Genomic DNA, 23,314 nt, shown 5'->3' on the forward strand with positions numbered 1-23,314 from the left:
CCGAGCCTCATCAGAGATGGGCTCCATGGAAGGGTGGCTGTCAGGAAGCCGTTCTTAAGGAAGGGAAACAGTAAGCGTTGTTTCTAAGTGCTTGTTAAAATGACTATTTTAGATACTAATTATTGTTTTTTAGGTGATGTGAAAACCGTTTGCTGTGACTTTCAAATCTGCTTCAAAAACTGGACGTGTTTCTTCAGATAAACTCCTGACCAGCTGTGAAAAAGCAGTGAAAATGTCTGGCCTGTATAAACTTTGTGATGTCAAACAAGATCAGAGATGACATCGCTTGTGATGTCACTACAGTGATGACATCACAGCTTTGTGAAGGCTTCTGTTCTGTCTCTTCTGGTCTGTGGTTCCAACCACAGATTCTGGATGGAAGTGAAGTCCGGATTCCAGAATGTTGATTTGTGTTCTCTGTTAATCTCTGGACGACTTCAGCTGATTACTTCCTGTCACTGTCACGTTGGAAGGTCCACTTCTGCCAGTTTTTCAGCAGTCAGTATCATGTTTTCCACCAGCAGTGTTTCCCAAGACAGAATGATGTCAGTTATTTTTTAAAATCTGACAGGTAACCAGGGAAGGAAGGACAAGAGGCAGGGAGGTGGGCAGCCACTGTGTGGCCTGGTGTGGGAATAATCACCTCAGCTGCTGATTGTAGGAGGAGCACCAATAAGCCAAACAGCGTCTCCATCCCAGGAGAAGAGGTGGCTGAGGAACACCTGGGAGGTTACCTGTTGCATATCTCTTATAAGTCTGTGGTGCAGAGTGCATCTTTCTTCAGCACCATCTGCTGTGGCAGCAGCATCAGAGCCAGCGACTCAAAGAAACTGAGCAAACTGCTAAAGAAGGCTGGCTCTGACCTGGGGACTGCTTTGGAGCTGTGTTTGATGAGCACTCACTTCTTTTTTTTCTTTTTAAACCCCGAGTCCTGTCCAGCATTATGGCAGCTGAATTGTAATCTGAATACCGTTTATGCCAAACACATTTGCTATACCAAGGGAAGCTTTATGAATGTAAAGCTCCCCTTGATGCCAATCAACTCCTTATTTTCATTTATTTATTTTTGTTACAATACTTAACATGATGTGATGGGACAGAGAGAGAGGGAGAGCGAACAAGGGAAAAAAAAGAACAGAAATATGAAGAGACAAACATAGAAAACAATGAAAAATCAGACAACCAGCTGCTACACCTGTAAAAACAAAACTGAAGACAATCCAAGGCTTTTTTGAGGAATCCAGCCTTAGAGGCACCAGGAGCACTTGTAAGCAGACAAGCAGAGAACAAACACACAAACACACAAACAAAAAAGCACAAGCAGCAGCAATCACATGGCAACCTTCCATCAAGGAATCAAACCCTGTTCCTCCGCTTGACAGGTGGATTCTAACCTTTGACCAGCAAAGATACAGAATGTGTTGCTTGACTGTCGTGCGAATTCTGAGAATAAAAGTTGTAGGAGTATCACTGAAAAATTGACAAAAAAACACGTTGCTAAAACCCTTTCATTGTCAAGCATTTGCATGACTGAGAGCGCAAATTGACTGTGGAAGGGGTTCCATGGTGTAAAGGTCAGCACTCTGGACTCTGAATCCAGTGATCCGAGTTCAAATCTCAGTGGAACCTTCAGGTGTGTGCTGTCATGGTTGTGTTCTGGAAAGAAGATGAGTTGAGTAGGCTAGTCAGTTGTGAAAGGACACCAGAGTGCACGATTCCAGCTGAGAGGATCTGTGGTATGTGACGTCACACCTCTGTGTTGCTAGTTGAATCTTATTTGGTTTGTTCTTGCATATTCATTTACGATGCTTCCATTTATCTATGGTTTCCCAGAGGAGTGTGTTACAATCCCACTTCTGACTCAATTTGTTGCGACTCCACAAACTCTCGCTATAAACAAAATTTGGGAAAACTTACCTCATTCCGGAACACTAGTGAATAGGCATGGCTTCAGTTTCAGTAGTGTAGTGGTTATCACGTTCGCCTAACACGCGAAAGGTCCTCAGTTCGAAACTGGGCGGAAACATTACTTGCTCCTCCTTTATTTTTTCATCCTTGTGTGAAGATGTATGACTGCACGTTAATGATAGTAACATCAACATATTCATAATTATGGATAGGAGGGGAGCCTCATCTGCTATTCTTGACATGTAAAGTCAATTTTTTCAGGTTTTCAAAAGATTTTCTGATGCTATGGTGTGAAACAGACTTAGCATCCTCTGCATCATTGTCCAGAATCTTCCACAAGTTAATACCTGTGGGGGGGGGCACATTACAGATTACAGAATATATTTTCAATTACATCAATGTGGCATGAGATTGTGTCTTACCTGTGGAAGCTTCAGCAGGTGCTGGCTGTGGTGCTGCCGATGTAGACGGTTCTGATGTTGTTGCCTTCATCAATGCCGCACATTCCCCTTTCAGGCGTTTTACCGCCGTGTCACAGTTGTTGGGACTGAAATCCAAGTGTCTTAAATCTGGGATCCAGTGGATTAAAGGACTTCCTTCCCTGGTTACCTGTCAGATTTTATTACTCATTTTAAAAGCTTTGAATAGTTGGACGGTTGCCTCTGTCTATGATCTGTGAACTCCTTACTCCCCTGATTGCTGCTCACACGGCCCACTGTTTAATATAACTGACCCGTTCATTAGATGGAAATGAATCCCTGCATACTCCTAAAAATCACTTTATTTTGAGGCTTTTTCTTCAAATTAAAACCCCACTTTCATAATTACTCGGGACTCTTTGTAAAATGCAAATAAAACCAGAAAGATATGATCTTAGAACTATTAAAAAGTTCTATCTAATTAGAAATAGTGCAAGTTCGGTGCCATCTGTTGGTTTCCTTAGCGAGGAAATAGTTTTTGAATTGCTCTGTATGAATGAATTGGATTCATTCTGAATTCATTCTGAACAGTATTATAATTACAATGAATTGAACTCCAATTGGCCTGAATTGGACTTTATTACTGAAGTGCCCTGAGATGACATTTCTTGTAATTGTAATAGTTTATTTTGGCAACATTTTAAACAAACTGACATTATTCTGTTTTGAAAAACACTGCTGGTGGAAAACATGATACTGGCTGCTGAAAAACTGGCAGAAGTGGACCTTCCAACGTGACAGTGACAGGAAGTAATCAGCTGAAGTCGTCCAGAGATTAACAGAGAACACAAATCAACATTCTGGAATCCGGACTTCACTTCCATCCAGAATCTGTGGTTGGAACCACAGACCAGAAGAGACAGAACAGAAGCCTTCACAAAGTTGTGATGTCATCACTGTAGTGACATCACAATCGATGTCATCTCTGATCTTGTTTGACATCACAAAGTTTCTACAGGCCAGACATTTTCACTGCTTTTTCACAGCTGGTCAGGAGTTTATCTGAAGAAACACGTCCAGTTTTTGAAGCAGATTTGAAAGTCACAGCAAACGGTTTTCACATCGCCTAAAACACTTAATTACTATCTTAAATAATCATTTTAACAAGCGCTTAGAGAGAACGCTTACTTACTATCTTAAAAAGTAATTTTGATTTACAAACAACAAGCTAAATTTTTTTGTTTTTTATCCTTTCATCAGTTTTATGAACCATGTGGCGCTGTGGCTTAGTTGGTCAAAGTGCCTGTCTTGTAAACAGGAGATCCTGGGTTCAAATCCCAGCAGTGTCTGTAGGCCTTCAGAGCAAGCTATAACTTAGCATATAAAACAGTTTATTATCAGCTTTCTACTAAATCCTTTTCACTGGTCCACTATAAATAGCACACAGCTTTTAAAGTCTCATTAATGCCTATTTTATGCTTTCAGAGTGTAATTTTCCTCCGTTCACATAACACGTCAATTGGTTAGGGTACAGTACGGTGGAGGTTCTCCTCCTGTCACACTACATAACATCAAAATGAACGTACAAACCGTGAAATAGTCAGAGTTAGAGTAAAAGCTGAGGACAGGACGTCATTTCCTTGATATATGTAGCGGAAAATAATACGCAAAAGCATAAAAAAGCCTTGTAAAAACACAGTAAATGACTTGGCGTGTAATAAGTACACCACTTCATGAGATCTGGCTGTAACTGGTGAAAGTGACTTCCTCATGAACAGCAGGATCTGAGTTGAAAACCCAACAATATCTGCAAAATATGATGAAGTTTTGAACCAACTGGAGGCACTTCTACTCATGACTTTAACTATTCTTGAGGTACAGAATCACAAAAAATATTTTCTGAGGTGGATCCAGTTCCTGTTCTTTATTCTTTCATCAGTTTTATGAACCATGTGGCGCTGTGGCTTAGTTGGCCAAAGTACCTGTCTCGTAAACAGGATATCCTGGGTTCAAATCCCAGCAGTGCCTGTGGGCCTTCAGAGCTGACTATGACTTAGCATGAGAAACTGGCACTGCATGAAAAGAGGGATTTCTGGATGTGTGTGGCCTCTTACATGTCCGCATACGTTAAGCCCCTGCATTTGCAGTGGTAAAAGTGAAAACTTGGCCCAAGTTGTCGCAAATTGACCTGGGAACTGCTCCCCCATGACCCCCTCCCCTACTTAGGAGAGCCTTTAACATGTAAATGCCAGTGATTAGGTCGGGAGCTGCCACAGTCATTTTCAAGTGAGGTGGGCAGCATAGACATAATATAGGTAGACGCCCCATTGACTGCTTCAGCCCGTTGCCGTGACGTAAAACGTCGCCGCCATATTGCTACGGGGGTCATTTGGACCAGAGGTCTGTCAAACAAGCGCAAGTTGCCGGGAGCATCATTTTTTCTAGATAAAAATCACGATTGTCTTACATTTTGCAACCGATTTCACTGAGTCGTTTTTACATTCAATGGTGTATGATCTACGTGGAGTACCCCCCAAAAGATTTGTCTCAATGTTTGAATCTTTGAATCTCGCTAATTAGGCTCTAACCTCCACACATGTGCATATGTCTATAATAATCGCTGATAGACGTTCACTTTTCTTGTACTCCCAAAGCTCGTGCACAAATCTAAACTATCGAAATGGTGCTTCTTTAGCTACTACGTATTGACCATCATTAAGAGAAATAGCCTACAAATCAAATAGTGAGACACTGGCAGTCAGTCTGTTTTTTATAGTTGTGTTTCAAATATGTGCATTGAGAAACCACCTTGAACAATGCAATATACAATAAACAACATTACAAAAAAAGACAATGGTGAACAAACATCAAAACAGCTGCAGCTTTCTATATTTCTATAGCAGTAAAGTATGCATATCTCAAAATATTTAAATAGTCTAATATAAATACCATAATATATAATATAATATAATGACTCAGTATTATGTATTATGTGATGGAATAACATACGTGTATATATATATATATATATATATATATATACAGTCAAGCCCGAAATTATTCATACCCCTGGCAAATTTTGACTTAAATGTACTTTTATTCAACCAGCAATTTTATTTTTGACCGGAAATTACACAGGCGTCTCCCAGGAGATAATACAAAGATGTACAAGAGGCATCATTGTGGAAAAAAATATTCCTCAGCTTTTATTCACATTTAAACAAAAAGTGTCATGTCCAAAATGATTCATACCCTTCTCAATAATTAATAGAAAAGCCTTTATTGCCTTTAGTTTCCGTATTATCTCCCGGGAGATGCCTGTGTCATTTACGGTCAAAAATAAAATTGTTGGTTGAATAAAAGTACATTTAAGTCAAAATTTGCAAGGGGTATGAATAATTTCGGGCTTGACTATACATATATATATACAATCATGCTCATAAGATTTTCACATCCAAGCAACAGTGCAATTGACAATAAAAAGTAATTTCCCAAACAAAAACTTCTGATACAGAAGACAAATGTAAACAAACATCAAAACACCTGCTGCTATTATAAATAAATACCATAATATTTCAATAGTTTAATTCTAATACACATATAGTAATATAAAATATAATAATTTAAATATGTATGTATATATAAGCTTGTGACTAGGCTTGTATCTTGGAGCTAGAACCCTTCAAAAAGTATGGTTTTGCTAAGCCTTTTTTGGCTGTTGCCACTCTGTAATTCCAGTGTTTTGAGTTTGGCTATGTGGTGCAGCCTGAGTTTGTGAAATGTGGACACAACCAATGACAACAGTGAAAAGTGGTGGTTGTATATACCAAACTATGTGTCCTGAATAGAGTCCTGCACTGGAGCCCGAGGCCCGTGGGGCCCGACGGCCCTGAAAACAATTGAACGCAGCAGCAGCTGCTCTGCCCCGCGCCAGCACCTCCCTTATATAGGCATACGGACTCACACAGTCCTCCGACATGTCTTAAACACAGATGAGCTGGCTGAAGTAGTCCCAGTAGCAACAACAAAGCAAGGCTGCTCAATTTCTCCATTGATAAAATAAATTCACAACTCTACAACGTAAAAATTCATGTAGAATATAGCATATACTTTGTTGTCTACAGTAGTAGATCAACCCTCATCTTACTTTGAAGCTCCCAGCTTCCTGAAGTGACGTCGACGCAGCTTTAGCATCACCGAAGCTATTAGGCTTGTGTTGATAATAATAAACTCCTGGACTATGTACAAACTTCCAAATGCATCGTTTTGTGAGTACAGCTCATATTTGTACTACTGTAGAAGTTTGGTGTCATGGCATGTGATTATTAGTGTGGTCATTTTGGAGATACTGCCAGGGTCCGTTAGCGCTTGTACGAAGCTATTCGGGATAACTCGGTAACTCAGCTGATGTTCAGCCAAGATCGGAAAAACTTCGGGTGGGCTACTTGGCTGGATATCACGGGTCAAATGACCCGGGTGAATCTACTCCGAGCCGTGGTGAGAGCGCACGATTGCGTGATGTCTCCCCAGATGGTCTGTGTCTATGAGTTCTCAAGCTGCTGATCGAAACATGAGCCCCTATTTTAACCTGCTCTTTTATGTCCATTTTGATCTGTCAGAAACCGTTTGCTTATTCACAGAAAAATAGAATGCTGTTTTTTTTCTATCTGCAGAGCGTTATCCCATTTTCAGAGCGGCAGATTGAATTTACGAACGCACACATTGAATATAGCGTTCTATCGTTAAAACATTGTTATGGGAAGTTAAAAAAAAAAAAAAAAGAGTCGGGCCGGGTTTCGGGCCTGAGAATTCTGAAAACCTGTCGGACCGGGCCGGGCTGGGGCTCCACTCCCTCGGGCCGGGGCCGGGCTCGGGACCAGATAATAGGCCCGTGCAGGGCACTAGTCCTGAATGTGCTCCTTGAGCAGAAACACATCATCTGAGCCAATTTCAGCCTGAACAAACTGCTCTTTTACCGACACACTGACAGCTTGCCCTGATACAGACCGGCGATCTTGACGCAACTGACTCCCTAGCAAGATGGCGGCGACATTTAACGCGACCCAGAGGCGAAAGGGGCGTCTACCTATAATATGTCTATGGTGGGCAGGCCTGTTTCTACACGTTCATCCCTCCAACTCCAGCCAAGCTTGTTGCTGTGTTGTCTTGAAAAAGAAGAGGTGCACGCTGTCTGCTGGTGACAGGTGATGCATATCTGGTTTTTTTTCTCCCAAACACCTCTTTTGTAATACCGCTTTTTGTGGGCAAAATTCAAGTATTCAAGGATTCAAAGGTTTATTGTCATGTGTGCAGTTAGAAACGTGTTTCCCTGAACAATGAAATTCTTTTCTTTGTTGCCCGCACTGGATGTCCAAATGTATAATAATAAAGATAAGATAAAGATAAAATAAGCATGCAACAGCAATATTCTAAAAGGTTTCTTAAATAAAATAGAAATAAAAATATAGAAATCTGGCCTGTATACATAATGTGCAGTAGTGCGCTCAGTGTTTTATTGTGTATGGCTTAATTCGGTGTCACAATGGTCACAATATCGCCGAGGTCTTTTCTTTGTCCTTGCAGAGTCCATTTTTGTGTCAAAACAGTGCAAATTGCCAGCTGTGGTCAGACAACATTAAATAGCAAAAGGACGGGAGGTTGTCTCGCGAGTATTCTGTGTAATGACGTATACGCATATGATTGGTGGAGCTTAACGGCTCGTATAAGCTCTCGTTCAATCACGTATGAGAAACATTGTGTCGTGCAGTGTAAACAAAAAGTTTAAGGAGCAGATCTGGCGGCAGAAAGGCAGACAGAGGTCCCGTGCTGTGAAAACTGCCCTGGTTTGTGGAATACAATGGCTGGAAGACGACTTGCTTTCAACTCCCCAGCAACTCTCTGCGGGTCTACAGGTTTGTGTGTTTTTTTCTACTTGCACATGACCTTTTGATTGTTTAATTTTAGTCTTGTTGACACTGTACAGCACTTGGGACAGTTCTCGCTGATTTTAAATGTGCTGTGTATTAAACTTACTTACTCACTTGCTTACAGGCAGATTAAATGAAAGTCCTGTTGAATGCTATGACCGGGATGTCTCGTATGGTGGCCAGCACTGTGGATACGGTCGTGGAGAGGGTGCTGGAGGGAATCGACCAGAGATTCGCTAGGTTGGAGGCAAGATGGCCGTCGAGAACGGACTGGAGTTACATTCCAGAGAAGTTGAAGAGCGCACCCCCAAGAGAAGGCGGATACAGAATCCGAAAATCGCGGTAAGAGTAGGTTATTGACTGTGGCTTTAGGCTAAACTCAACTTAATTGTGTCCATCACGTGAAAACCAGTGTGAGTTGCTTTATTTAAAAAAATGAATTTCGTGTTTTCAATTTATAGGAAGCACCTCGCCGCCTGCATAACTCACCGTGGCATTATAATCCAGGTCAAGGGTAAGAAAAAGTGAATGTTCTCCCAATATCTAGTTGAGTTTGACCCGATGTTACGTTACGTCAATGCAGGTTTTTTTTATTAACCATAGGCCTATTGTTTTTACAGGCTACTGTCACCTCACAATATGGATGTAACGAGTCGCTTGAAGGAGGCGGTGGCAAACAGTCCGAACTTCAGAGAGGCAGACGGGGACACTATCGAGGGTGAGCGGCGCTGACTTTTACCACGGCTGGCACTGATACTTTTAAGCACTGGTCATTTTATTCATTCCTCTTGTTTGTTTTTTTAGCTGCGTGACGGACCTGTGTACTGTGCTACAGGCGCGTCTTGAAGCCAACCCGAAATACTCACAGTCTCACCACAGAAGAGTGAAAGAGAGTAAGAACATATACGCTGTCAATATGACTTTCGGTACTTTATAGACAAGTTGTCAATATGCTGTGCATGGATAGACTATGTTTTGATTATTTATTGGTTATTCCAACAGCTCCCAGAAGCCAGCTTCTGATCCAGGATGAGGACGTCTGACAACTCCAGACCCTGCAGGGACCGGAGGAATGCGAAGAATGCGGATTCCAAACGGCGGCGTTTAGGCTTATTGTGTATATTGTAGGCTACAGCAGTGTGTGTGTATAGTTTTCAATTCTTTATTATCAATATGATTCTTATTACAATGTAAGCTATGTACATATTGTGGTGTGGCAATGAAAGCGCTTTAAAAAAAAAGTTTCCTTTTTCATTTCCTCAATAGATTCACGTCATTCATGCCTGCATTAGCCTAGTCATAGTGCAGCTTATAAGAATGACGTGAATATATGAAGTACACGAACATCCCGGGAATATTAGTAATCATAATCACAATTATTAATCATAATTGCTGAATGATATGCCCATATAAAGTATGTATATATTAACCTTATTGGCCAATGGGCGGTCAGCTTTACAGGAGCTTTTTTATGTGATCACGTGCCTTTTTCGTCCAATACCAGCGAGGCCAGATGGAGGTCCAGGCACTCTCACAGCGGGGTGCTAATCGCTGGGCCATTAGCACCCCGCTGTGAGCCCGCCGCGAGTTGGGTTCGTTTCCGACGATTTTCTCGCTCAACAAACTTAAAGTTTGTCTGCCTGCAAGCGCCCAGGTGCGTCCGAAAATTAGGCAAATTCGCGGAAGTTCACTGCCGTCCACAGTGACACAAATTCCTCTTTTTGTGCAGTGTGGTAGTTAGCAGGGTTCTACTGAATGCTTTGCATTGTTGCTCTTCATCAAATGATGGACCTTTCAATGAGCATCATGGTTATTATGAGTCTGTTCTTTGGTCAGACTTCATAAAAATGTTTTTAGAAGTCACAGTTAGCTGTGGGAAAGTCTCTGGAGCTCATTTCCTGCTCTTTATTCTTTCATCAGTTTTATGAATCATGTGGCGCTGTGGCTTAGTTGGTCAAAGTGCCTGTCTAGTAAACAGGAGATCCTGGGTTCAAATCCCAGCAGTGCCTTAAGCTGTTATTATGTACGTCAACATGGTGCCATAACTGTGTACAGCAGAGCTTCAGGAGTGCTGGACTTCCAAAGCAGTCTGTACTTGGAGGCACTTCATCTCATGGCTTTAAAGGCCTACAGAAAGCTGACACTACATCCAATACATAATGATAATACATACACAGAGGAACAATAATGATCATTGGACTCTACATCAAAACATTTCAAACGCTGTGGTTTATTAGCCCACTTCCGACTGTTGGGAGCCATGATGGCGACATGAACCAGAGTTTGTGTGCACGGATCAAATCTACATCTGAGGGCAGCTCGACCCTGCAGGATTAAAGATCTGTCTTTTAAAACTGTTTAATTGTATTTATTAAGATTCAACAAGGTAAAATTTGTCCCTCTCAGGCTACCGTACTTCTGTCTGAAAGTGGACTTTGTGCTGTTTGGGTCAGGAGAGACGTCCCCTGAGGAAATTCTACTAAACAGACATTTAAACCGTGTTTGAACAGTTTGCTTTGATAAAAAGAATAAGAATACAAGTTATAAAGTTGGAATGCTACCGAGTTTTACTGTGAATATTTTATTCACCAGAAAACTCATCCTGAAATATCTTAGCAGTTAGCGTTCAATGTGACTAAATTTAATTAAAGAAAACAAAAGACAAAAATGACATTTTCCACTCATCAAACATCAAAGGAAGTTAATATAGTTAATTTAAAATCTCCTGAAGTTAACTGGAATTTATCTTTAATAATGAAGCAGAAAGTAAGAGCGAAAGATTCTTAACTTCCCAGTTTTAGGTCAAGTGAATGCAGCATGATTTCAAGTTCAAACTGATGGAAGAAGAAGAAGCCACTAACCTTTCAGCGGTGGATCCTGCGTTTAAATGAAGGCGTCTTTGGGTAAGGGCAGACCCATCAGATGCTGGGGCCATGTGAAACCTGGACAGTTTCTGCAAGTCCATGGCCGAGGATGGCTTCATAACTATCTTCTGGGGCTGCAAAGGTCTGTTACTTTCAATACTTGTATTGAAGCTTGTGCTACACAAATCAATAGATGTGGCAGCTACTTGCATCTAGTGACTTGGGAACAAAATTTATTGGCTCAATGTTGTCACTTACTCAGTACCTGGAAGTAAGTTGGATCAGGTGGTGGGGGCGAACATCTAGTGGAGGACCCTGTTCATTACATCTTAAACACAAAGCTGAGTTTAGGGTTTTTTTTTTTTTTTTTTTTTTTTTAATTAAATGTATACATTGAGGTTGGGTCATGGAACCTGAAAGGCGCCTCTCAGCCTCAATTGCAGAGCTGTGTGGCCAGAAGGTCATCGTTGCCAGGTACCAGGTGGCCAAAAGGGCTGCATCATCAGTAGCTGCTCAAGCTAAAATTCAGGGATAGGAAGAATTTGTCATCTGTTCCCATTTCTTTTGTTGCATCTATAAAATAACAGTTTAACATGCATGAAATGGCATTTTTGCAGAAAATGGGTGATTCCCAGGGATGCATCTGGACCTTCAGCTGTTCAATGAAGCCTCATCAGAAATGAATCCATGGAACGGTGGCTGCCAAGAAGCCGTTCTTAAGGAGGGGAAACGGAGAGAAAAGGCTGAGCTGTGCTAAATGACACAAGAAGTGGACTGAAAATCAGTGGCAACAGGTCTGATGGAGGGATGAATCCTCCCCAGAGCCCGGGGAGGGTTAGAATAAATGTATTAAATAAATCAAACAACTCTCATGGATTCTGTTCATTACATCAGATTTTACAGATCAAGCATCTATTTTGTTCTACATTTGGATGCAAGAAGACGAGCCAGGCGTTGGAATATATTCAGTTAAGTCGTGAGCTGTACAACCACACAGTGGACTGTGCACAAAAGCATTCACTATCCTGTCTGGAACATGAACAAACATTTCTGATTAATACTGGGCATAATGCAACATCAAATGTTCTATCTATATGTGAGAAATCAGATGTCTTACCTGGTCGTCCCTACAGCAAGGACACTGCCTGTGGGGACTACTTTCACATACTCGACATATAATTAAAAGAAAAACTTCTGGTGACTTGTTTCCACACTTTAAGTCACTCACATTGTTAACCTGCAGGTTGCAGTTTAAATATGAACATGATAAAGTCTGGTCTTTGTTGGATTTTATGAAAGTAATTATGAGGACAGATGATGTGAACTACTGTAACAAATGTTAGTTTTCAGAATTAAAACAACCTGGGGATATAAATATTCTCATTTTCATAAATAAAATAAATAAATATGAAGTTCAGGTGTGACAGTCAACATTTTACAGTAAAAAAAGACTTTCTCAGAAACGTAGACCCATATTAAAAAAAGGGCATTATTCAAACAAACATATTTTCCCTTTAAATGAGTTAAAAATGTAACTTTAACTTCAGTGTATTTTCAGTACAGTTCCACCTCACTGATGGCTGGTAAAGCCTCCACAGTACAAAGAACAGAAAACAGTCGCCTACAGACTATAAAGTGCTCAAATGTCACATTTCCCATGTTGGAAGTTTGCTGTGTCACAGGGAGTCTGTGGGAGTCTTTGGTTGTTCTCACAAGGCAACAAGTTTTCAGGAGGAATGATGGAAATCCACAGAAATCATCAAGACAAATTTGAGAAACACTTCCAGATATGAACAAAATGATGGCACAAGGTGCTTTAAACATTTAACCTCCGTTATGTCCTGTTTAATCAAGTTCATCTGAAATAAATCTAAGATCTCCCCCATATCACTTAATAAAAGAGCAGCTCTGCATCATGTTGTCTCACGTTTCTACATCTCAGCTCAGATATTAATCTGAGCTTTAAACATCTCAGAGTGCGCAGAAGGCAGTTAGCGTGACTTTAGGAAGAATACACCCTCTGCTATGTTCCAAACACATCCATGCTTCTAGATCCTCTGGATGAGAGAGCTGCAGAGCTCCTTATTCCTGCCAAGGAGTCAACATTATGTTAGAGTCATCCCATGTTCATTCCTCACATGTTGCAACAAACCTTTTTAAATGTCAGAAGTGTTCATTTTCAGAGCTGAATTGAATGCAGCACGATCTGACTGGGTCCCAGGTGAGGTTTATGAGTGTAATTAGAGCAGGTAGAGCACCAATATAAAGTCAGCTGCAGCCTCAGATGAGTTACAGCACAAATCTTCTCTCAACAGCAGTCACTAGATTGCTGTTTTTGACCAGTTTTATCTGAATTGTGTTGCTGCTGTTTTGTCTTGTTCAACATGTTGTTTAAGGTTTTCTTCAGGTGAGTCCTCATGTTTAATGGTTTAGGTTTTTGTTCTCCTATATACTAAAGTTTCTTTCTTTTCTTTTGAAATCCAAACAGGATTTCCTGGCTTTGTGTCCTGCTCTTCAGCATTGGAACATGTTATCCCCCCCAGAAAAGCAAGTATATCAACATTTAGGTGCAGTTTATATAAAGGCAGCCAACATGGGAAGTTGTTTAGTCTGGACATGCTCAACCCATGATGTTGGTAGGAATGAGAGGGAAGAGGGTCTGCAACTATATTAATCATGCAGCACCAAATCTTACAATATATTAGACTTCAGGTTTAATGACCCACTTGATATTCAAATAGTCCTTTAGCTTTGTTTATTGTTACTAAACATATTGGCAGTGATACAGAGGCTACTGACAGCATGACTAATCGTACTGTCATACTTTGCTTCAACTAATTTCTGGGCTCAGGTCAAAACAGTGGATCCTCTGGCTCTGGTAGTAGCACCTCTGGCTCCGGCAGCGGCTCCTCTGGGTCTGGCTCCGGCAGCGGCTCCTCTGGGTCTGGCTCCGGCAGCGGCTCCTCTGGGTCTGTCTCTGGCTACGGCAGCGGCTCCTCTGGGTCTGTCTCTGGCTACGGCAGCGGCTCCTCTGGGTCTGTCTCTGGCTACGGCAGCGGCTCCTCTGGGTCTGTCTCTGGCTACGGCAGCGGCTCCTCTGGGTCTGTCTCTGGCTACGGCAGCGGCTCCTCTGTCTCTGGCTACGGCGACGGGTCCTCTGGGTCTGGCTACGGCAGCTGGTCCTCTGGGTCTGGCTACGGCAGCGGCTCCTCTGGCTCTGGTAGTAGCACCTCTGGCTACGGCAGCGGCTCCTCTGGGTCTGGCTACGGCAGCGGCTCCTCTGGCTACGGCAGCGGCTCCTCTGGGTCTAATGCTGGCTTTACTGCGCAGGACGCAGACTTTGCTCGTTTCCTTGCTGCCCTAATGAACTTGAAGATCGACAGTTCTTTCCCACAGTCTGTCTGGACCTCCGACCAGGTCCCTAAGGACACATCTGAGATGCGCACTGTATACCCTTCATCCCACGTCGTCCAGTCCAGCAATGGCTACCAACGAGCCCGCGACTCCAGTTCGTACGCCAAATACTCCCAGGATGCTTTTGACCACGCTGATGCCAAGACTGGGTCTAAAGGGCAGAAGTTGTACTAAGGTAAAGCTGGACTAGTGTCTGAAGTATTGAGACTCCTATATCAATACTGACCCCTTCTGTTTTCTGCAGGTGACTCTCATGGACACTTCCATGGAGATTCCAACATGTGGCTGAACTCTGGCAAAATAAACTTGATCAATAAAATGAGGTCTGTGTATTGAATACTTGATCTCAAGGTTTGTTTTCACTTCATAGCTTTGAGTCTTCACCACACCCACTGAGGCTGACTCTGCTTTTGAAGGGCAAACTGAATACTTCTGCTTTAAATTCCACCACCACATGTTTCCTTCTCCTCATGGTTGAATTGCATTACACAAACCCAGACCAAATAACTTGAAGCTCAGTACAGTGGCCCTGCTTGACCTTGCACCATGAAGGTGTTTCAGTTAAATCTGCACTCGCTGGCCTTTTCCAAGCTTTAATTACATGTGACTCGTTAGCCTATGCTACGTAGCCTTGCCCCTCTGCTTGGCACCACTTGGTGTCTTCTGTGTGCCTCAGAGCCGTACATCCCTCTTAACCAACGGTCTCGACTTGCCCCCTGTGTGTGCGGCCTTTGTTCATGTCACCTGGGACACCAGCTGGAGGGCTATGACACTGTGCTTCATACAGACTCGGTCCTTAACATGGCATCACATCTTCCCATGTTGGTTTTCATCCTACACAAGACTTGAATATCTCCTCTGCTTTTGTTTTCTTGATTCTACCACATGTGGAAGATGCATTTTAAAATTCCCTCCAGTGCAAAGCTACATGATCAATTTGCAAAATATTTTTTAACTCCTTCGATTCAGATCACTTGCTATTAAACTAGCAATAGTTGGCACAATGAAACTTTCATAGTACTCTCCCACAGTAGGCTCTCTGATACGGCCCTCTAGAAAAGGTCTCCAAACAGTTCTAGCAGAGTCTCAGTGAATGGAAGTGTGGAAATTATTAGACCTTTTGCAGAGTGGACTGGAGAGCTGTCCAGGGTGCACCCTGACTCTTTCAATTGGCAGCAGGGATAGGCTAAAGCAGAGATACTCATTATGCGGCTCCTCAAGCTTTAATTGGTGGCTCGCACTCTTATAGTAGCTTATAACAATATGGTAACAATAGCAAATTTTGTCAAAAAACATACAGCGAATACTGCACAGTATGAAGTATTTTTATTAAGGCTTAATGGTGTTTCCTAAAGGGGGCTCTGTTAAACCTGGCAACGCAGCCCGCTTAAACCACCATCACACTTGACCGCAGTGCACGCTAGCTCCATTAGCGAGATGCAGGCACAATGGGTCGGTTTTTAGTTAAAAAAGGACTAAACCATGCTCATCTTGAATGTCTCACTATGATTGCAACAAACTACAAATACAACATGAAGACAGTCAAGGACATGCATGCCAGCTTCCAGTACTGAGTATTAAGGATTCCAGTATTCAGGTAAATGCGGTCTTAATTGAAAATGTATTGGCTGTGTTTCTTTTTTTGTGGGATGTTTTATATGTAGAAATGCATATTTGCAAAAGGGGACTTAGTATGTTGTCGTAAAAGTGGCTCTTCCCGTGATTTTGCTCTGTGGCTCTTGTGGAAAAAAATAGTATCACTTGGCTAAAGGCTTCCACTACCCTAAACTGGATTCATTGAGTAAAGTAAATGGATGGTAAGATAGTTCCAGTGAGGAACCTTGGAGTTATTTTTTTACCAGAATTTATCATTCAATGCACATAACACAGGTTTCTAGGACTGCCTTCTTTCACCTTTGTAATATTGTTAAAAATCAGGAACATCCATTCTCAGTGATGCAGTAAAACTGCTCCATGCATTTGTTACTGCAGGATTTGACTACTGTAATTCTTTATTATTGCATTCAGAGGATGCAACATCAATAGGCATGTTCTGGCACAACCTCCCATTACAGAGTGGAAAGGCAACAAGTTGTCTATTAAAGCACAATAGTAGAGTGGCACAGGGTAGGGTTGTCAAAGAATATTCTACATTTGAATAGGTTTTTTTAAAAAAAAAAAAAAAAGTGAAAATTAATATTCGAATGTTGAAAAACATCTGCGCAGCCGCCATCTGCCTTGAGTCGGCACACTGCATGACGGGGTCAGGGAGAGGTCACAGGAGTCACACTCTGGTAAAGCGTCACTGCTGAAAGTTGATTCACTTCATGGCAGAAAGTTCAGGGCCCAACTTGACTCCAGGCACAAAGAAAGTGATTTTAACCCCCAAAATATATAAAGGCCCGCCTGGAAATACTTCAGATTTTGGTCAGTTGATGGAAAAATTTAGAAGCCTTGACAGTTGTATACGAGCTACAGTTAGCTTATCAGTCGACCACCAGCAACATGAGGTTACATCTTGAAAATAACATGAAACAAATTGAAGGTTTCAACTTGAATAAACCACCTAACCAAGTCTGTTAACTTTAGCAAAAAAAAAAAAAAAAAAAAAACAAACACCCCAGGCAAGGTCATCATTTGACAAGACTGCTGAAGACAGCACTGGCTCAACTGTAGAAGAATATTTAAGGAGTATCCAGCCAAGTATTTCAAGCACACCGTTTGTTTGGCAAGCCTTCAGGTTGGCTACCGTGCACTCAGCAACCTATAGAAGGGGTTGTGTCTGGCTGCCATGTACAGTTGTAGAGAAATGGCTGTAAAGGATGCTGTAGCTGATCGCTAGTCAATTGAGCAACTATTTAACACTTCCATAGAGATTCCTCTCAAGATGCAGAGCTTTGAGACGCCATGTTTGAAACCGAAAGCAGAATGTCCGAGTCAAATATGACAGGTGATGCCTGCCATTTGCCTTGAACCCAGATGGTGTACACAAGCCATTGTTTCCCTTAGTCAATCATTCTGAAGCGAGATCATTTGACAAGATTTTATTCAAAGACTAAAAAGAATCTTGTGCTGTTGGGATTCAGCTTTCCAATCTGAAACAGAACCACATTAGTTCCAGCATTGAGATAAAGACATTTGCAGGTACCACTCAACATACCCTCTGCACATCATGTTCAGCTCTAGCGGGCACTTGGGAAGAACTTTTTCTGCTGCCCAGAACCATGGCTGTCAGTAATATGCTCCTTCAAGTAGTGGACGTCCTGAAAGTAGTCTTTGCCCTTCTCATGCTGCTGGCTGAAGGTGCTGTAGGTTCCAGAGGGGTACAAGCCATACAAAAGCCTGTAGTCAAAGTCAGGAGATCCACCCACACCAAAGCGTGGCACCAGTACGGTTGCGGATCCCGGTCCAGACCCTTGGCGGTCATCCGGGTAGCTGAATTCCTCCGTCTGCTGCTGGTAATTCCCGAGTTCAGCTTCCTTGGTGACACTGGAGGTCTCCCCTGACTGGAGGACAGGGCCAGGTGGTGACAGAGGGGCTGCAGGGAGAACGTCAGTGAGGCTGAGGGCTTGGGCTGACGCATCCTCAAAGACTGAGGGAGCAATAGCCCACTGGGTTTCTGTGTGGAGACATTTCACAATTAGTCCTTTTCACAGCAGAAGTTCTGAAACCACAGAGTCTTAACTAAGCAATATTTGCTTGTGACTACATGAAAACACACAGACACCTTTAGGCTTCCAAACATATTTTGGGCCATCTACACTCCAAGCAGAAGATTTACCTTGTGGTCCAGATTGGGCAGCTCCAGGTTGCAGAGCGCCAGCGTCAGATCCTACGTCAACAGGCACATAAGTGACAGTAGAGTATCCTGTTGCAGGCAGGCCAGAGCCCAAGCTGCTCAATGCTGGACCCGTCTGAACAGCCTGTGGGACACCAGAAGCTTGCACAGCCATTTGCACGGGCACAACGGAGCCAGAGCTGCTGAATCTTGGGTCTGCCTGAAGAGCACCTTGGACAAGGCCAGGAGCTTGGACAAAACCGGGAGCTTGGGCAACCAGTTGCGTTGGCACAAATGAGCCATAGCCACTGAATCTTGGGTCTGCCTGAAGAACAGGATGACTTAGACCAGAGGATAGCACAGGTGTCGCCATATAAACGTCACTGGAAGCAGTGTTGGGCACGGTCACCGGGCGGCCAGCGGCTGCTCCCTGGTAAGAGCCAAAATTACCTGCAGCTCTTGTGCCGCTGCTGCTCTGGCCTGCTGATTTTGAACCTGGGTGCATGAGAACAAGTTTAGCAGAAGCTAATTCAAGCAAGCATGTAATGTTTTACCACAACAGATGATAGCACACCTTTAGTGGGAAAACCCCATGTAGCAGCAGTCAACAAGGCAAAGAGGGAAACCCTGAAATTATGTACAACAAAGAGTAAGAATACAATATAAACTAATGTTTCCAATCAATCAAACAAAAACTGTAAAGACAGCTTGCGCTTATACCTCAGGAAGAACCCAGCAGCTGTCATGGTGAAAACAAGCTATAAGAGGAAACAGCAAGGGTGAAGGTTTATAAATAATGCTACAGAGCAGCCCAGACCAATCAAAGCTTAACGTGCTAACAACAGACAGCTGCTTGTGAGGGACTATCAGGACAGGTGGACGCTGGAGGCTCATCTGGTTGCTCTGGTATCAGCCTCATTGTCTCCTCTCGCCTCCACCCTCCTGTCTGTGCTAAAGGCACTTAGTCACTGCCAAATATTTTACTGTCGTAAAATAGCTCTACCCAAATTTCAGTTAAACGTAGAAGCTGGAAATAACATCCTCGATGTTGAGTTTTCACACCAACCCACTGACACATTTAACAAGTTAACTGAGGCCTGTAGAGTCTGAGATGTAGCTCTTATTGGTCCTTTAAAGGAGACATGTTTTGCCCTTTTTGGTACAATTTCCCGAGGTCTTACTGAAATGTATGAGACAGGTCAAGAACTCCTGGTCTTATTGGCCAAGTTTTTCCCCCAAAAATGTATTTTATTTCCTAAACATGATGCTTTTCTAACTTTAACCCAGTACTTTTAATGTTTTACACCTTTCGACCAAGTAGTTTTGGAAAAAAAGGTGAAAAACGAATGAAGGAAACAACGGTCTCACAGCAGTTCAAAGACTGGTGTCAAACACAAGTCCCGTGTTTAGGAGATGGTTGACTATCCTCTGCATCCTTTTTAATCTCCTGACTTGGTCAGTGTTACTTGTTGATAATCCAGCGGTGCAGGATGATGTTTCCTGTTAGTTTTGGCAGAACTGGTGCTCAGCTGCTGGCACAGAGGAATAACTGGCCCAACAAAGAGCCTCCAACAAATAACCAACCGGATGATCCAGAACTTCCTGCAGCTACACAAAGAGAAAACAGAGGTCATTGTCAGCTGTTAAAAATCTGAGCTCAGCTTCAGGCTGTGATGTTAAAAAGCACAAACCAAGCAGGAATCTGGGTGTTATTATGGACTCAGAGCTGAGCTTCAGCAGCCAGATCAGGTCAGTTATGAAGTCAGCCGACTATCACCTGGAGAATATTTCCAGGATTAAAGGACTTCCTTCCCTGGTTACCTGTCAGATTTTATTACTCATTTTAAAAGCTTTGAATAGTTGGACGGTTGCCTCTGTCTATGATCTGTGAACTCCTTACTCCCCTGATTGCTGCTCACACGGCCCACTGTTTAATATAACTGAGCTGTTCATTAGATGGAAATGAATCCCTGCATACTCCTAAAAATCACTTTATTTTGAGGCTTTTACTTCAAATTAAAACCCCACTTTCATAATTACTCGGGACTCTTTGTAAAATGCAAATAAAACCAGAAAGATATGATCTTAGAACTATTAAAAAGTTCTATCTAATTAGAAATAGTGCAAGTTCGGTGCCATCTGTTGGTTTCTCTAGCGAGGAAATAGTTTTTGAATTGCTCTGTATGAATGAATTGGATTAATTCTGAATTGAATGAATTGAATTATAATTACAATGAATTGAACTCCAATTGGTCTGAATTGGACTTTATTACTGAAGTGCCCTGAGATGACATTTGTTGTAATTGTAATAGTTTATTTTGGCAACATTAAAAAAAACTGACATTATTCTGTCTTGGGAAACACTGCTGGTGGAAAACATGATACTGGCTGCTGAAAAACTGGCAGAAGTGGACCTTCCAACGTGACAGTGACAGGAAGTAATCAGCTGAAGTCGTCCAGAGATTAACAGAGAACACAAATCAACATTCTGGAATCCAGACTTCACTTCCATCCAGAATCTGTGGTTGGAACCACAGACCAGAAGAGACAGAACAGAAGCCTTCTCAAAGTTGTGATGTCATCACTGTAGTGACATCACAATCGATGTCATCTCTGATCTTGTTTGACATCACAAAGTTTATACAGGCCAGACATTTTCACTGCTTTTTCACAGCTGGTCAGGAGTTTATCTGAAGAAACACGTCCAGTTTTTGAAGCAGATTTGAAAGTCACAGCAAACGGTTTTCACATCACCTAAAAAAACCTTAATTACTATCTTAAATAATCATTTCAACAATCACTTAGAAACAACGCTTACTTACTATCTTAAAAAGTAATTTTGTTTTTAAGTACTTCAAACAACAAGCTAAATGTTTGCTTTATTCTTTCATCAGTTCAATGAACCATGTGGCGCTGTGGCTTAGTTGGTCAAAATGTATGGGATCAAATAAGGGTCAGAAAGATTTTGTACTTGTGCAATGATGTTCACATGTGTAATAAAGTTTTGAAGTTGTAAAAATATTTTGTGTCTATGTAAAACCGTTTTGTGCATGTGTAACAAAGTTTTGAAGTTGTAAAAACATTTTGTGCATGTGTAAAACTAAATCCGACGGACACACAAATTTCCAACCTTCAAGTACAAGTTTACAAAACTCAAGTTACGAGTACGAATTTTGACCCTGTTTTGACGCCTGAGTGAATAGGCAATCAGCACGTTGCTTACTGACTTGCCAATCAACCCGGTGCCCACCCACGCGCCAACCAACCATCCAATCAAGGAGCAGCAATTTTTGCCGGCCGGGATCTGAGCGCCAACGACACTCAGTGGGCACACGTTGGTACTGATGGAGGAAAAACAGGTCAAACGCTTCTGCTCAAGTAAGTTAATTATAGATATCGGCAATTTCATGATGTAGCAAAAGTTTCTCAATGAGGTAAAGGGAAAACAATATTTTATCTACCAATGTTGTGGACAACAGCCATGACAAATTTTGCACTGTTTTAGGTGCCCTATCTTCCAGACGTGGCAATGACAGACATTGGTCAAACTGGAGTGCAGGTGCCTGAACTGGCATGTCCCTTGAGTATGCAAGAACTGGAACGATTGGATGAACTGTTCAATCCAACTGCACCTTCCTCGTGTTTTGGGGCAGACATATATACTGCAGTAGTAAACTATGTAGAGAGCATTCATGAACTACGACAGGAACCATAAGGTAAGGTTGAGACACTGTTTTGTAGAGAATCTTATCTGTGTACAGTGCCCATAGCCTGGGACCTGTAACACAAACTATCATTACTTCCCCTTCAATGCACATTCTAGCAAATCACTTTACATCCTAATGCACATCTGGTTTTAACAATCCAAAAAAATCATACGAACAATAAATAATTAATTCAAACTTCACATTACCACCATCATCATAGATTGTTTCTCCTGATGATGTCACCAAGGTTATAAAAGTAGGCAGTATGGAGTGCTTCCTCCTTTTGTTCCTGGGCCACAAATTAAACTCAAAGTAACTTGTCTGAAAGAATACATAATTGTATAATGAACTTAATTAAACCAATAAACTTATTGTAAAATATACTTGTATGTTTTGTTTTTTTCATCCACAAAAGCTGATGTATCTGTAACCAAAATAATGCAAGTCAGTATGCAACGTGCTGATTGGCTATTCACTCAGGCGTCAAAACAGGGTCAAAATTCGTACTCGTAACTTGAGTTTTGTAAACTTGTAACTTCAGGGTCGTACTTGAAGGTGGGAAATTTGTGTGTCCGTCGGATTTAGTTTTACACATGCACAAAATGTTTTTACAACTTCAAAACTTTGTTACACATGCACAAACTATTTTTACAACTTCAAAACTTTGTTACACATGCACAAACTATTTTTACAACTTCAAAACTTTGTTACACATGCACAAAATGTTTTTACAACTTCAAAACTTTGTTACACATGCACAAAATGTTTTTACATAGACACAAAATATTTTTACAACTTCAAAACTTTATTACACACGTGAACATCATTGTACAAGTACAAAATCTTTCTGACCCTTATTTGATCCCACAGGAGGTGCCTGTCTTGTAAACAGGAGATCCTGGGTTCAAATCCCAGCAGAGCCTTAAGGTGTTATTATGTACGTCAACATGGTGCCATAGCTGTTTACAGCAGTGCTTCGTGCCGGACTTCCAAAGCAGTCTGTACTTGGAGGCACTTCATCTCATGGCTTTAACTTTTCTTGAGGTACAGAAGATTGAACTGGGACTTAATACAATGTTTTCACATATAGATATAATTTGAATAACATCAAGCCCTGATTTATGCAGAGATCACATGAATATTGGAAATAAATCACAAAAACCACTTCCTGAGGTGGATCCAGTTCCTGCTCTTTATTCTTTCATCAGTTTCATGAACCATGTGGCGCTGTGGCTTAGTTGGTCAAAGTGCCTTTCTCGTAAACAGGAGATCCTGGGTTCAAATCCCAGCAGTGCCT

General features: G+C 41.9%; 5 non-coding genes across 5 annotated transcripts; all 5 read left to right on the forward strand.

Annotated features, from left to right (window-relative positions):
- Positions 1 to 1,953: 1,953 nt before the first annotated feature.
- Positions 1,954 to 2,026, forward strand: trnav-aac (transfer RNA valine (anticodon AAC)). The gene has a single exon. It is a non-coding gene; the product is annotated as a tRNA-Val (tRNA).
- Positions 2,027 to 3,602: 1,576 nt separating this feature from the next.
- trnat-ugu (transfer RNA threonine (anticodon UGU)) lies at positions 3,603 to 3,676 on the forward strand. Its single transcript has one exon. It is a non-coding gene; the product is annotated as a tRNA-Thr (tRNA).
- A 605-nt stretch (positions 3,677 to 4,281) lies between these two features.
- trnat-cgu (transfer RNA threonine (anticodon CGU)) lies at positions 4,282 to 4,355 on the forward strand. Its single transcript has one exon. It is a non-coding gene; the product is annotated as a tRNA-Thr (tRNA).
- Positions 4,356 to 10,189: 5,834 nt separating this feature from the next.
- Positions 10,190 to 10,263, forward strand: trnat-agu (transfer RNA threonine (anticodon AGU)). Its single transcript has one exon. It is a non-coding gene; the product is annotated as a tRNA-Thr (tRNA).
- Positions 10,264 to 23,240: 12,977 nt separating this feature from the next.
- On the forward strand, positions 23,241 to 23,314 carry trnat-cgu (transfer RNA threonine (anticodon CGU)). Its single transcript has one exon. It is a non-coding gene; the product is annotated as a tRNA-Thr (tRNA).

Source organism: Odontesthes bonariensis, chromosome 11 (assembly GCF_027942865.1).
Source record: "Odontesthes bonariensis isolate fOdoBon6 chromosome 11, fOdoBon6.hap1, whole genome shotgun sequence".
Lineage (NCBI taxonomy): Eukaryota > Metazoa > Chordata > Actinopteri > Atheriniformes > Atherinopsidae > Odontesthes > Odontesthes bonariensis.